Raw genomic sequence first — 13,403 nt, 5'->3', positions numbered from 1 at the left:
GCACCACAGACTCCCGCAGGGCACACTGCGAGCTGGAGTTTGGTACAGCCCTGCTGGGTTCCATAGGGGCTGCCAGTGGGAGCTGCAGAGCCCTATAGCGGACTTCTACCTCACATGGGAGTGACGCCAGGTAACGCGGAGGAGCCACCTGGAATACCCCCAGGACCTATAAAAGGAAGCCAGTCACCACCACTTAATGGCCTGAGTCGGGAGGAAGTGAGCGAAGCTCATGAGGAGAAATGGAGGCAGAAGGACTGGCGAAGAGAAGGGACAGTGGTGCTGTATGGACTGTGCTGTACTTTGGGGGAGCCAAGAAGAAACGCTAACCCGACTGAAAATAAATGGTGTGCTGTGTGGTGAAACTCGTGTCCTGCCAGTCTGTGTCAGGTTAGGGTGGCTGTACGCGCCCCAGGGCTTCACACTATTTGTATTTATCTATCCATCTATTTAAAACCTGATTATTCAGTTCAGGGTCATAGGGAGCCAGTGCCCATCCTCGTAGCACTTGGTACAACAGGGTGCCAGATTATGCATGACGTACTCAGAAAGATATTCAGCCGCCACTCTTCTAAAGCGACACAAAAACATTCTTGTCTGGTCACTTCTGCTCGGATGAAAAAAAACAACAAAAAAAAAAAGAAACTCACAAGTTTGGCTGTGGAACAAAAATAAAAATAAAAAAAAATAAAAAGGCTTGGATAGTGATGGGGTTGTTTAGTCTCCAGCAGTCAGTCTGCTTGCCCTTTTCACAAATCGGAATGCCAGACTTTTTCCAGACGCTTCTTCATCTTTCCATTTGCCGTGTCTGTCCTTGAGACAATATGCGTTTTTACTGAGATTTCGTCCTTGTGGTTGTGGCGATTTATCTCCATTTTTTACATTTCTAAGCTTTTCTCTGCGTTTTATCATCTGTCTTAACCATTGATGAATTTGTTATTTTGGTGCTCAGTATATTATTCTTAGTGGAATGTGTACTCTCTGAAAGGCGCTATATAAAACAGAATGAGTCAACAATTGATAAATATCGCTGTAAATGTGCAATATTTAAAACTAAACTGGTCCAAAACCTTTGATCGGTAGTGTAACACCTCCATTTGTCCAGTTTTTGTTCAGATATAAGCAGATGAAATGCAATCTTCTTCTTCTTCTTCTTTCGGCTGCTCCCATTAGGGGTTGCCACAGCGGATCATCTTCTTCCATATCTTTCTGTCCTCGTCATCTTGTTCTGTTACCCCCATCACCTGCATGTCCTCTCTCACCACATCCATAAACCTTCTCTTAGGCCTTCCTCTTTTTCTCTTCCCTGGCAGCTCTATCCTTAACATCCTTCTCCCAATATACTCAGCATTTCTCCTTTGCACATGTCCAAACCAACGCAATTTCTCCTCTCTGACATTGTCTCCCAACCTGAGCTGACCCTCTAATGTCCTCATTTCTAATCCTGTCCATCCTCGTCACACCCAATGCAAGTCTTAGCATCTTTAACTCTGCCACCTCCAGCTCTGTCTCCTGCTTTCTGGTCAGTGCCACCGTCTCCAGCCCATATAACATAGCTGGTCTCACTACTGTCCTGTAGACCTTCCCTTTCAATCTTACTGATACCCGTCTGTCACAAATTATGAATGATCTAAAATGGTGAAAAGGTAAGCAGTAAACTGTCAGAGGTTTAAATTTAAAGTTTAGAGTTAGCCAAAACCGAAAAAAAAAGGAAATTTCAGAATATTACAAATGGGCCTTCTTTAGGAAACAACTAACAGGTTCCAACCTACAGATGTTCCGCACTTCAGGGGGTGTAGTGACACAGTCTGTTCCAACTGTACTTTAAGACACACAGGGGGGTTTTAAGTAATCCACAGAAGTTGGGACACCTGTGCAAATTGTTTACTTCAACTTGCAAGGCTTCATTTACTTTAATTACTGCAGAACATCTGTAGGTTGTAAACTGTTAGTTGTTCCCTGAAGATGACCCATTTGTGATATTCTGATATTTCCTTTATTTTCAGTTTTTGCTAACCTAAACTTTCAATTTAAACCTTTGGCAGTTTACTGCTTACCTTTTCACCATTTTAGGTCATTCATTGCATTTCAACTAATTAAATTTGAAGGAAAACTGGCATGTCCTAAAACGTTTGACTGGCAGTGTATGTGTAAGAGGTGGAAGGGTGGCACAGTGATTAGTGCTGCTCACAGCTGTAGAAGGTCTTGGTTCAGTTTCTCCAGATTTGTCACAGAGAGCTCCAATTTGAGTTACCTGGGGCCTCATTTATAAAGCTCGCATAAGCACAAAAAGATATGTATTTGCAATTTCTGACATAAACATCAGGATTTATAAAAAAACAAAAAAAAAACTTGACAGTGAACTTATGTGTATTTACAGCAACTCAGACTTATCCCTCTGCAACATTTCGGAGAAACTGGGAAATGACGACAGCCTTGATCAAGTAGGGAAATAAAGCCAAACCAGCACTTAATAATTCATATCACTAAACCGTTAATGGAATATGCATTTATGAGACTAACATATTAAACCTCAAAACTGATGATTTTAGTTCCTTTGTAAGAGGGCCAATTCTGCATATTTGTACTGAAGAACATTTTTGTTGCCACCTGATACCACTACTTAGTGAGCTGGCTGACCGGTCAGGAATCTCTCAGCCAAGTTTCACTCATTCGTCATGCCTGCTGTGCTGGAAGCCATTAACCAACTGACAAGGATCTACATTCAGTTTTCAAATGGTGTTGGTGAACATACATAAAACATAACATGTGTTTACCAATATGACAAGGCAATCTGCAGCAGTGTCTGGTTCTCTTAAAGTAATCAGAGCAACGGACTGCACTCAAATTACAATAAGGGCAACCTAGCGAGAATGAAGTTGCTCTTGTTAATAATAAGTCGTGATATTCCATTAACATACAAGTCATCAGTGATGCACTGATATGGCTGGCAAACATCGTGTCTCTGGCCTGGCTGAGCCCGTTATTCATTTATTTTGAGGCTAAGTAGCTTTGACAGACATAATGGTGCCATGTGGTGGTGCATGGCTTGGTAACTGGCTGAACCCTCAGAGTTTCAAATGGTCTGTGCTACTCATTGTAAGAAAAATCATGACATTGTAAGTGTCAGGTGATAGTGGCTAATCTATTTTACGGCTGAGACGACATCATGCCACACATGATCTTGCATTCTCAGTTGCGGATCACAGTCAGATACTCGTGAATGCAGATGGGGAGGGGAATCTCGATGTGTCAGGTGGGAGGGTCTGCTCTATCAGCCTATGAAGTTCTGCAGCATCGTGATTGCATATGTATGAGGTTGATTAGCATGCTCCATATTTGGATGTTTTAGGGTGGCGTTCGAGGCCCACTCAGATATACATATTTACAAGACGGTTGTAATTTATAAATGGTAAATTGTGCAGAAATGTGCACACACTAGGGTTTACAGGTCTGATTTTCATTTATTTATTTATTTACTAACTAGGGGGCCTTTGGTGCCCAACCCCCAGTTGCGGCCAGAATATTAGTAAAATCTGTAAATGTACAAAAGAAAAATGATTATTTATTGGAGTCAAAAATCATGAAATGAGAATAAAATATTTACTCTCTTACCGATTAGAGTATTCCTGTTAAACTGAGGGCCACTATGCTCAATGCACAACTTTCTTGATATTTTAGTTTATAATTTAAAAACAGAATAACAATCTGAAAATCTAACAATATCACATTGAAGTTCGATAAATTCTGAAAAGAATGATACAAAACATATATATGCAGGTTTTAAAATAAGCCCGATTAAAAGCATGACATAAAAACGTCACATAAAATCATTGTACTTTTAGGCTTAGGATTTTATATATATATATATATATATATATATATATATATATATATATATATATGTTAGAGAGAGAGAGTAGACTGTGGCGGGCTGGCGCCCTGCCCAGGGTTTGTTCCTGCCTTGCACCCTGTGTTGGCTGGGATTGGCTCCAGCAGACCCCCGTGACCCTGTACTTAGGATATAGTGGGTTGGATAATGGATGGATGGATAGACAGTAAATTTATCTGACATACTCATTTTCCTGTTTTTTTTGGCACACGCATATTTTCACACTCAAATCAATGCAAAGTTTCATAAACAAAGCCTCTGGTGACACTTAACTGGTGTGGTGTGTTGGGGAAGTGTGCCAGATGATGGACTGGTGTCACACACATAGCTAGATGCTGGACAGTGTCCAATATTGCCATGATGGGCTCTAGCTTCCCATGACCCTATCTATATATATAATTCTCTAAGCCGTCGCCAGAGCGGGCAAGACACCCATGAAAGCACGCAGGAAGGAGCCATATATAGATTCTCTAAGCCGCCGCCAGAGCGGGCAAGACACCTATGAAAGCACGCAGGAAGGAGCCACGCCCACCAACTCTAACACCATTGGATACGACGAAAACTCACACAGCCACGCCCACCAACTCGGACGCGACGCCATTTCTGTTTGTCTGTGCTACAGTCCACATGCAGCTCTGAGCCACGTTGACTTTTCAGTTATGACGCACGACCGCGTGCAACATCACAAACTGTGTTACACGCTACATACAGCAATTCGCATCCACGACAAACATGCGTCTTCTTAGATGGTCCTGCAGGAAAACGGAAAACGTTTCCCCGCCCACCAACACTCTTTATTCCCCGGCCCGCATTCACCCTCGCTCTAAAGGCATTTCCACTGCCTGCTCATGTGCCCTGACGAAACAACTCACCGACCACCCCGTAAGTCGCTTTCGTCTGTGCTAGGAGTCCACATGCACCTCTGAGCCACGTTGACTTTTCATTATTCTTTTCGGTTATGACGCACGCACCACCATCGCAAACGGTTTTTACACACCATGGTCTTAGAGTTGGTGGGCGGGTCTCCGTGAGTTGCTCTTGCGAGCGGGCACATGACCAGGCGGTGTGTATGCTTTGAGAACAAGGGTGGATACGGCAGGACCATGTAAGAAGAGGCATGTTTGTCGCGGATGTGAATTGCTAAATGCAGCATGTAAAACAGTTTGCGAGGGGTATCCCATGGGATCCTTAAAACAATCCTTTAAAACTGAGGTTAAAACACAATGAAGGAAGCAGTCTTTAAAAACCAATAAGCCCTGTGTGCCTCTGTTTCATGAGCATCTCACCTGCTTCACCGATGCAGGCCCTGCAACAGTCGAGACGCTCTCTCAGCAGCTGACCTTCTCTGTGCCTGACTCCACTATAGGCTGCAACAAAATTCTGAAAGTATGGGCGCATTTGTTTCACACAAGCTGTGTGTGTGGGTGGGTTGGTGTTAGTTAGTTAATTAGTTACTCGAAGGATTTCAAGATTTAATATGTACAAGCGGTAACACTGCAAAAGCAGCCCAAACCAGAAAAGACGGCTAGCAAAAAGTGGCCAACAAATTACACGCGTGTGCATTGTACTTACTGAAAGCAGCGTTACGGATTTTGCAAATGTTAATTTTTTTCCCTCTGCTTAAAACACATTTCAAAAGCGGTGTGATTATGCGGCGTATACTACGCCGCGGGTTGGTATGCAGCGTGTAAAACAGTTTGTTTGTCGCGGATAATTTGCCTTTTACTATTACACAAAGGCAATTTCCTGTTAATACTTCATTACATTGATATAGCGGTGTTCTCAGTATTCAAAGCGCTATCCACACAGGGAGGAACCGGGAAGCGAAACCACAATCTTCCACAGTCTCCTTACTGCAAAACAGCAGCACTACTACAGCGCCACAAGGCATTTAAAGAATACACCGGGCTCGATTTTCTTATCACTTCTGTTTACAGCGATCGGGTCGTAGATAGCATTGTTGCAATGTTACTTTTCTTGGTGGCTTATTACATTACAGATGTTTCACATGTTCATTTTTTCCCCTGTGCTTAAAAGACATTAAGAAAGTGTTTCTCAACTGTGACTCCGGAACATCTCAGTACGCAAGCTATATTAAGCGTCAACAATGAAAACTCGCTACACCTTAATCTACAAGAACTGACACTTATCCCTACCGACGAAGTAACTTTCACCAGCGTGGCCTCCATCGTCACAGACGATCCCGCTTTCAGTCACGGACAATTGTATGTTGCTCTCTCCAGAGGTCCATCTTTTCATTCACTCAGAGTGGTATCCACAAACCCACCCCATTTGGACAACTGTGTCGTTCAGGAAGTGTTCACACATCAATACATAATTATGCGGCATATGCTACGCCGCCGGTTGGCTAGTATTAATTAGAACATGACTGGATAAATTAATTAATAAATGAGTGAATGTGCAAAATGAATGAATAGATGAGTAAAATGAATGAGTGAATAAAATAGGAGAAAGATTGAAAGGAAAAAAAGAATGAATGAAGTCCTTACAATGGTCACACAGTTTATTATAGCAGCAGCCATACCACCTGCATTTCAGAACAGGTCAACCATGTGAAGCTAAGCATGTTCAGGCCTGGCCACTAGACCACGTGGGAAAAGCTTTTGGGCTGCTGGTGGAAAGTTGTTGATGACCCCAGCAGGGGGCACTTACCCCGTGGTCTGAATGTGGATCCCAACACCCCATTGCAGTGATGGGGACATTGTGCTGTGAAAATGGCACCGTCTCTCAGATGAGATGTAAAACTAAGTTCCTTACTCTCTGGTCATAACAGTAGAGTAGGGGGTATCCCAATGTCCAGGCTAAACTGCCCACCACGGCCCCATCCCCTGTCTCTGATTGGCTGTCTCTCACACCACTTCTCCACATAACAGCTAATGTGTGGTGAGCGTACTGAGGCAAAAACGGCTGCCAATGCATCATTCAGGTGGATGTTAGACATTATTGGTGGTTGAAGTGGCTCCCCACTCACTGAAACACTTTGAGTAGTGAGAAAAGCACTATATAAATATAAAGAATTATTATTATTGTACTATTTGCTTCCTGATGAGTTTACAGTAGGGCACCGCTACCCCTGCCATAAAATCGACTAAACCTTTAAGCTTTCTTTCTCTTCTCTTTCTAAGCTTAAGCCTTTAACTTATCATTATTAGCACTGGTGCCACCTCTTGGAGACATTAGGGTAGCTGCCCTCCCATTCCATTCCAAAAGTTTGGTGGGGCAATGCCCAACCTCAAGCTCACAGCAATGATAGAGAAAATTTGCAATGGTAAAAATGAGTTGAAAAGTCCATACTGGCTCATTGTTGCTACAACCTACTATGGTTACATTCAGCCTGCATGTAAAAGTGAACCAATTAAAACTTGTGGTCCCTGTCCTTTTTCTTTTTGTTTGACTGTTCAAATGTATTTTACAAGCGATTCAACTCTGATATCACTGTGTACTGAAATCTGTTAATAAAAATGGACTCGACAGACAGATGTGACCTAATAGACAACCATGAGTACGAACTACACGCAGACAGCAAAGTTTTAACGGTGGAGTACAGGCCAAGAGCTCAATGACGCTTTGAGTGGAATCATCACTATCAGATCATCATGTAAAACCAATGGAACAAACACAGGAGTCATTTTGTGACAAAAGTGAAAAAAAATCACCATTTAACAGCAGGATAGCCTGATACTTTGAAAGGCAGCTTTCTTATTTATCTCACCAGCCTAATAGTTGGTTTACTGTAATGAGGACAACATAATTATCATATACATACCATAAACATATAAATTCAATTAAGATCATAAATATATGTAAAATGACTAGACTACAATAATCACAAAATTCAATGAAACTGTAGCATAATGATTAACAGCCAAATTTCCCCTTGGGGACAAACAATGATCTATCTATCTATCTATCTATCATATAGTGTCCTATCTATCTATCTATCTATCATTCTATCTATCTATCTATCTATCTATCTATCTATCTATCTATCTATCTATCTATCTATCTTATAGTGTCCTATTTATCTATCTATCATATAGTGTCCTATCTACAGTATCTATCTATCTATCATATAGTGTCCTATCTACAGTATCTATCTATCTATCATATAGTGTCCTATCATATAGTGTCCTATCTATCTATCTATCTTATAGTGTCCTATTTATCTATCTATCATATAGTGTCCTATCTACAGTATCTATCTATCTATCATATAGTGTCCTATCTACAGTATCTATCTATCTATCATATAGTGTCCTATCATATAGTGTCCTATCTATCTATCTATCTATCTATCATATAGTGTCCTATCTATCTATCTATCATATAGTGTCCTATCTATCTATCTATCTATCTATCTATCTATCTATCTATCTATCTATCTATCTATCTATCATATAGTGTCCTATCTACAGTATCTATCTATCTATCATATAGTGTCCTATCTATCTATCATATAGTGTCCTATCTATCTATCATATAGTGTCCTATCTACAGTATCTATCTATCTATCATATAGTGTCCTATCTACAGTATCTATCTATCTATCATATAGTGTCCTATCTATCTATCATATAGTGTCCTATCTATCTATCTATCTTATAGTGTCCTATTTATCTATCTATCTATCTTATAGTGTCCTATTTATCTATCTATCTATCTTATAGTGTCCTATTTATCTATCTATCTATCATATAGTGTCCTATCTATCTATCATATAGTGTACTATCTATCTATCTATCTATCTATCATATAGTGTCCTATCTACAGTATCTATCTATCTATCTATCATATAGTGTCCTATCTATCTTATAGTGTCCTATTTATCTATCTATCTATCTTATAGTGTCCTATTTATCTATCTATCTATCTTATAGTGTTCTATTTATCTATCTGTCTATCTTATAGTGTCCTATTTATCTATCTATCTATCATATAGTGTCCTATCTATCTATACCCACAATTCCTATTTACTGTATGCTAGTCTACATATGCAAACAACTTAATCTTACCATCCAATCAACACACAACATCAGAGTTTTTCCAGTGACAGACGAACTACGGACAACTTTCTTAATTTTCCAGTAGTGAAAGTGAACAGTGTTGTTACAACTAGAGGGTCCCAAACAGCACTAGAGGGAACTATACCACCAAATCCTGGTTAGATAAATGGCCAAACACAGAAACGTTATAACTTCCCATAACTTCCTGCGGGACCACACATAAAACACATGGAACTCAGCTGAGACACTGAAGCTTAAAAACAAGTAATTGAAGAAAAAACACATATAAACTTAAAACATACAAAAAACCCAAAAATGAACAAAGGCAACATAAAATATGAATTTGAATCTCAGTCGGGAAGGAACCCTGGCTGTGCCATAACAAGTGTAGCCAGTCAAGCCACAATGTGGACGGTGGTGAACAATGGAGGACAATATCTACATAGTTTATCAAAAGTTTTCATGGAAGCCCATTTGAGAGATGCTTATGCTTTGACATAAATCAGCACTCAAAGCGTAGAGGTGCAGACCTGCTCCCGAGTTAATCATATAATTTTATTGCTATGTTTGCATCTCTTATGCCGCCTGGGCGGCACTTTTTAATAAACTTTAGCACTAGACATTTTACAGTTTTTTTGACAATTTTGTTTATTAGGAGTATGGCAAGCTAATGTGTGTTATCTATGTCAAAACTGGATCTTAGATCTGCTTTCCCGCCTTAGTAAGCAGCGTAACATGGGAATACGTTTTAGACCACGGGTGTCCAACTCCAGTCCTGGAGGGCCGCAGTAGCTGCAGGTTTTCATTCTAACCATTTTCTTCATTAGTGACCTGTTTGTGTTGCTAATTAACTTCCTTTGGCTTAGTTTTAATTAACTTGACTCAGACCCCTTAGTTATTTCTTTTTTCCTTAATAAGCATCCAAACAATAATGAGACACAAAATGACCAGCCCATCACACAGTATTTGAAAATAAAGAAAGGTGACGGTGGTCTCAGTAAGGTTGATCTCTCAGGTCACCAAAACATTTTGACGGTGTTCTTAGAAAAAGCAGAAAACTCAACAGTTTTGGAAATGTCAGCTGTGGCAGAATGAGAGCAGCAACAAGCCATGGAATTAAATAACGGGTTTAATTAACAGCAAGAACTGGCTTCTCATTAAGGAACTGGTTGGAGTGAAATTGGTTGGAGTTTGAAATCCCAGTTTTGCTGGTCATCTGTTGGCTCATTTCATGTCTCATTTCTGTTTGGCTGTCATTTAATGAAGAAAAGAATCAATTCAGAGCACTGAATCCTTAAACGCATGGCTTTTAAAATGAAGGAAAAAGAAGTTAATTAGCAGTGAAAACTGGTCACTGATTAGGAAAAGAGTTAGAATGAAAAATTGCAGCCACTGCGGCCCTCCAGACTTTTCGACAGCCCTCCTTAGAGCGTCCCTCTGGCCTAGCAGGCAGTAAATCATAGCCATATCAGTAACCTAATACACCAATTAAAGAAACAGCAACACATTAGGAGCCCCACAAGACATCCCGCCTCCTTGTGGTGTGGGTCAGATATTTGAATCCAAGTAACTAAAAGATGCAGTTTCTTAGGAGCACACAATAACTTCCCAAAGCAAGGCATTCAATCTAATAAGGTACCTCCTTAAAACAAGACCCATCCTAACCAACAGGGGGCAGATGACGAAGGAGATGAGACCAACAGGTAAAACCGCAAGGCATTGGACGGACCGTTCACTTATAGTGGGTTCACTGAGGTGCTTCAGCTTTCCAAATTATAAAAAAAACTAATCTTGACAATCTCTGTACTTATTTGAGCAATGAATGGAACCACAATCATATTCATCACTAATTACGAATCTGTAGTTTAAATTAAACAATTTATTTTACTACCATTAACAGATCTGTTTAAGATAAAAAGAAAAGGAATTTTGCCAGAAATCCACAGAATAAACGACCAAGTTATGTCGTAGAGAGAAGAATCTGAGGAACCTTCTAATCTCAACTTGATGTGATTACAGACAATCGGGGTGACTGGGATAGATGAGCTTGTTGGAATGGATGGCCTGTTCTTGTCGCAGTTGATGATGATGATGATATACTTCATTAATCCTCGAAAGGAAATAGTCTTTTCACATGACCTTTAAGGGTCAAAGCACAGTGTCATTGTACAGTTGTTTCAAAAAAGAATCTCAGTAGAGCAAAGATGAATTTTTTTTTTAAGATTTGTTCCCCTGAATTGCTTCATTTCTTTCCTTAAATGGCACCCAAATAGAAATGAAATGTGAAGTGAGTCAACTAACAGAAGGCCAACTAAGTCAGGGCCACAGACTCCAACCAGTTGCTTCATTAGGCTCTGATTCTTGTCGTTCATTAAACTCGTTCCTTAATTTCATGGCTTGTTGCCACTTTCATTGTGCAATAGCAGACATTTCTGAAATTGTGGATTTTCTCTTTTCTAAGAGCTCTGGTAAAATGTTTTGTGGATCTGAGCAGATCAACATTCCTGAGACCTTCACCTTTCTTTATTTTCAGATATTATATGATGGACACAGTTGGCTGGTCATTTTTGGCTCATTTTGTAGCTCATTTCTGTTTGGCAGCTAATTAAGGAAAAAGAAACAATTAAGGGGGTCCGAGTCTTCAAGAGCAAGTCAATTAAAATGAATTCAAAAGAAGTTAATTAGCAGCAAAAACAGGCCACTCATTAAGGAAAGGGTTAGAATGAAAACCTGCAGCCACTGCAGCCCTCCAGAACTGGAGTTGAGGACCCCTGTGCTAGAGAGAGATGACCAACTGGCACCTGACTGGAACACTCACCAAGGCAAATGCAGCAGAATGCTTACGCTCACATCAGTCACCAATTAACGTGTTGGGATGTGGAAGGAAAACCGGAAGTTCTTGGGGAAAAAAATCCCACAAGGACATTAGGAGAACGTGCAGACGGCACAGAGAGGACAGCCAGACTGGGCTTTGAACGCATGTCACCTCAGCAGTACTAACCACTGTGTGAGTTACCCACATGATGACATGTGCAGATTTCTCGGCCCGGTGATGAACTCATTGGTATCTTGGCACGTACCCACAGATGGCAGGATAGGCGCCAGCCTTACATGACTCTGCACCGGAGGAAGTGGATTTGAAAATGGCTTACAATGTGAATGAGAAATTGGGCCAGTGAGCCAAGCAAGCTTAATAGACTGAATGGCCAACTTCCCATGGATAAATTCTTGCTGTTTATCTTAATAACAACTGGACTCTGTCCACATAAATGTGTGGGCAAGGGCGGCAGGGCTAACAATCAGCCTTCGCTGCCCACTGAAGACGTCACTGGCACCAGGAGCTGCTGACTCGTCTCACTTGCCATGTGATGTGTGTGTCTTGGCCACCTATTAAATGCGTCTTTTTGTTAGATTCATGAGCATGGCATCTCCTTAGGGGCATCTGGCACCCCCCCTTCTGTCTGACGTGACCAGTGTGAAGCCCTGGCACATTGACACAGCCCTCTGTTGTTCCCTCCTCCATAAAGACTAAGCACAAAGCGCCTCTCATTCGTGTCTCACAAACACAAAGACAGCTGAAGCGAGGGTCACTTCAAGTCAGGGGTCTCCAACTCTTAATGCCTGCCTTACAGTTTTAATGTAACTGAAGGGCAAGCAGATGTGATGCATGACTGTGGGGAAGGCCAGTGTCTTGTCTGCCATTGGTCATTCAGAGGTGAAGGAAGCAGGTAGACATCCCAAACTCCACAAAATGGACACCTGAAGTGTGAGAGCACCCAATGAACTTCATCAGAACACCTTAACTGGGAGAAGCAGCAGCCTCACTGCACTCCTGTACTGTTTCAAATAAGTAGGACAGCTTCAACATATATAGGGTACTAAATAAGTTACTTAATGAGAACAGCATGGAGGGTGTTTACTAGTAAGAAATAAATCTCTTGAGACCCATCCAGTCTTTGGGTGGTCTTGGTGGCAGACTACAATGTAATTCCAAAGGTTTCCACCTTAGGGCCAGGATATACTTGACGCTACGCCAGTGGTTCTCAAACTGTGGGGCAGGCCCCCCTAGGGGGGCACAAAGTAACAAAAAGGGGGGCGGAAAGATGTGAAAAAAAGAAAACAAGAATCAAAAATATGAAAAATACATCTATTATAACCAAAACAAATTAACTTAAACTACATTCTGATACTAGAAAAATATAGAGTTAGATAAATGTCGATAAAAGTTAAGTAGGTATAATAAAATATGCATCTATGATATATCATTAATTAATAAAGAACAAATTGGTATTAGTGGGCTCCTTTCAAAAAAAAACGTTAGGGGGGCGCGTAAATACTTAAAGGTTGCGAAACGCTGCGCTATGCAATGCATATGCTTGTGGACGCTGCTGCTACGTGAGTAGTGTACTGACTATACTTGAGCATGTACTTTATGTAAATCTGGAGGATTCCACCAGGTGGCACTGTGAAATGCTGTTGCGTGGGGGCAA

The 13,403-nt window shown here is 40.9% G+C and overlaps 2 protein-coding genes across 4 annotated transcripts in view; one reads left to right on the top strand and one right to left on the bottom strand.

The window, feature by feature from the left end:
* The window catches only part of LOC114647552 (myotonin-protein kinase), a 437,098-nt gene that overhangs the window by 134,319 nt on the left and 289,376 nt on the right, over window positions 1-13,403 (top strand). The gene's annotated exons all lie outside the window — the stretch shown is intronic.
* The window catches only part of itpkcb (inositol-trisphosphate 3-kinase Cb), a 201,355-nt gene that overhangs the window by 130,475 nt on the left and 57,477 nt on the right, over window positions 1-13,403 (bottom strand). The gene's annotated exons all lie outside the window — the stretch shown is intronic.

Source organism: Erpetoichthys calabaricus, chromosome 1 (genome assembly GCF_900747795.2).
Source record: "Erpetoichthys calabaricus chromosome 1, fErpCal1.3, whole genome shotgun sequence".
Classification (NCBI taxonomy): Eukaryota; Metazoa; Chordata; class Cladistia; order Polypteriformes; family Polypteridae; genus Erpetoichthys; species Erpetoichthys calabaricus.
Note: the sequence above shows the minus strand (reverse complement) of the source record. Positions and strands in the feature narration are given on the sequence as shown.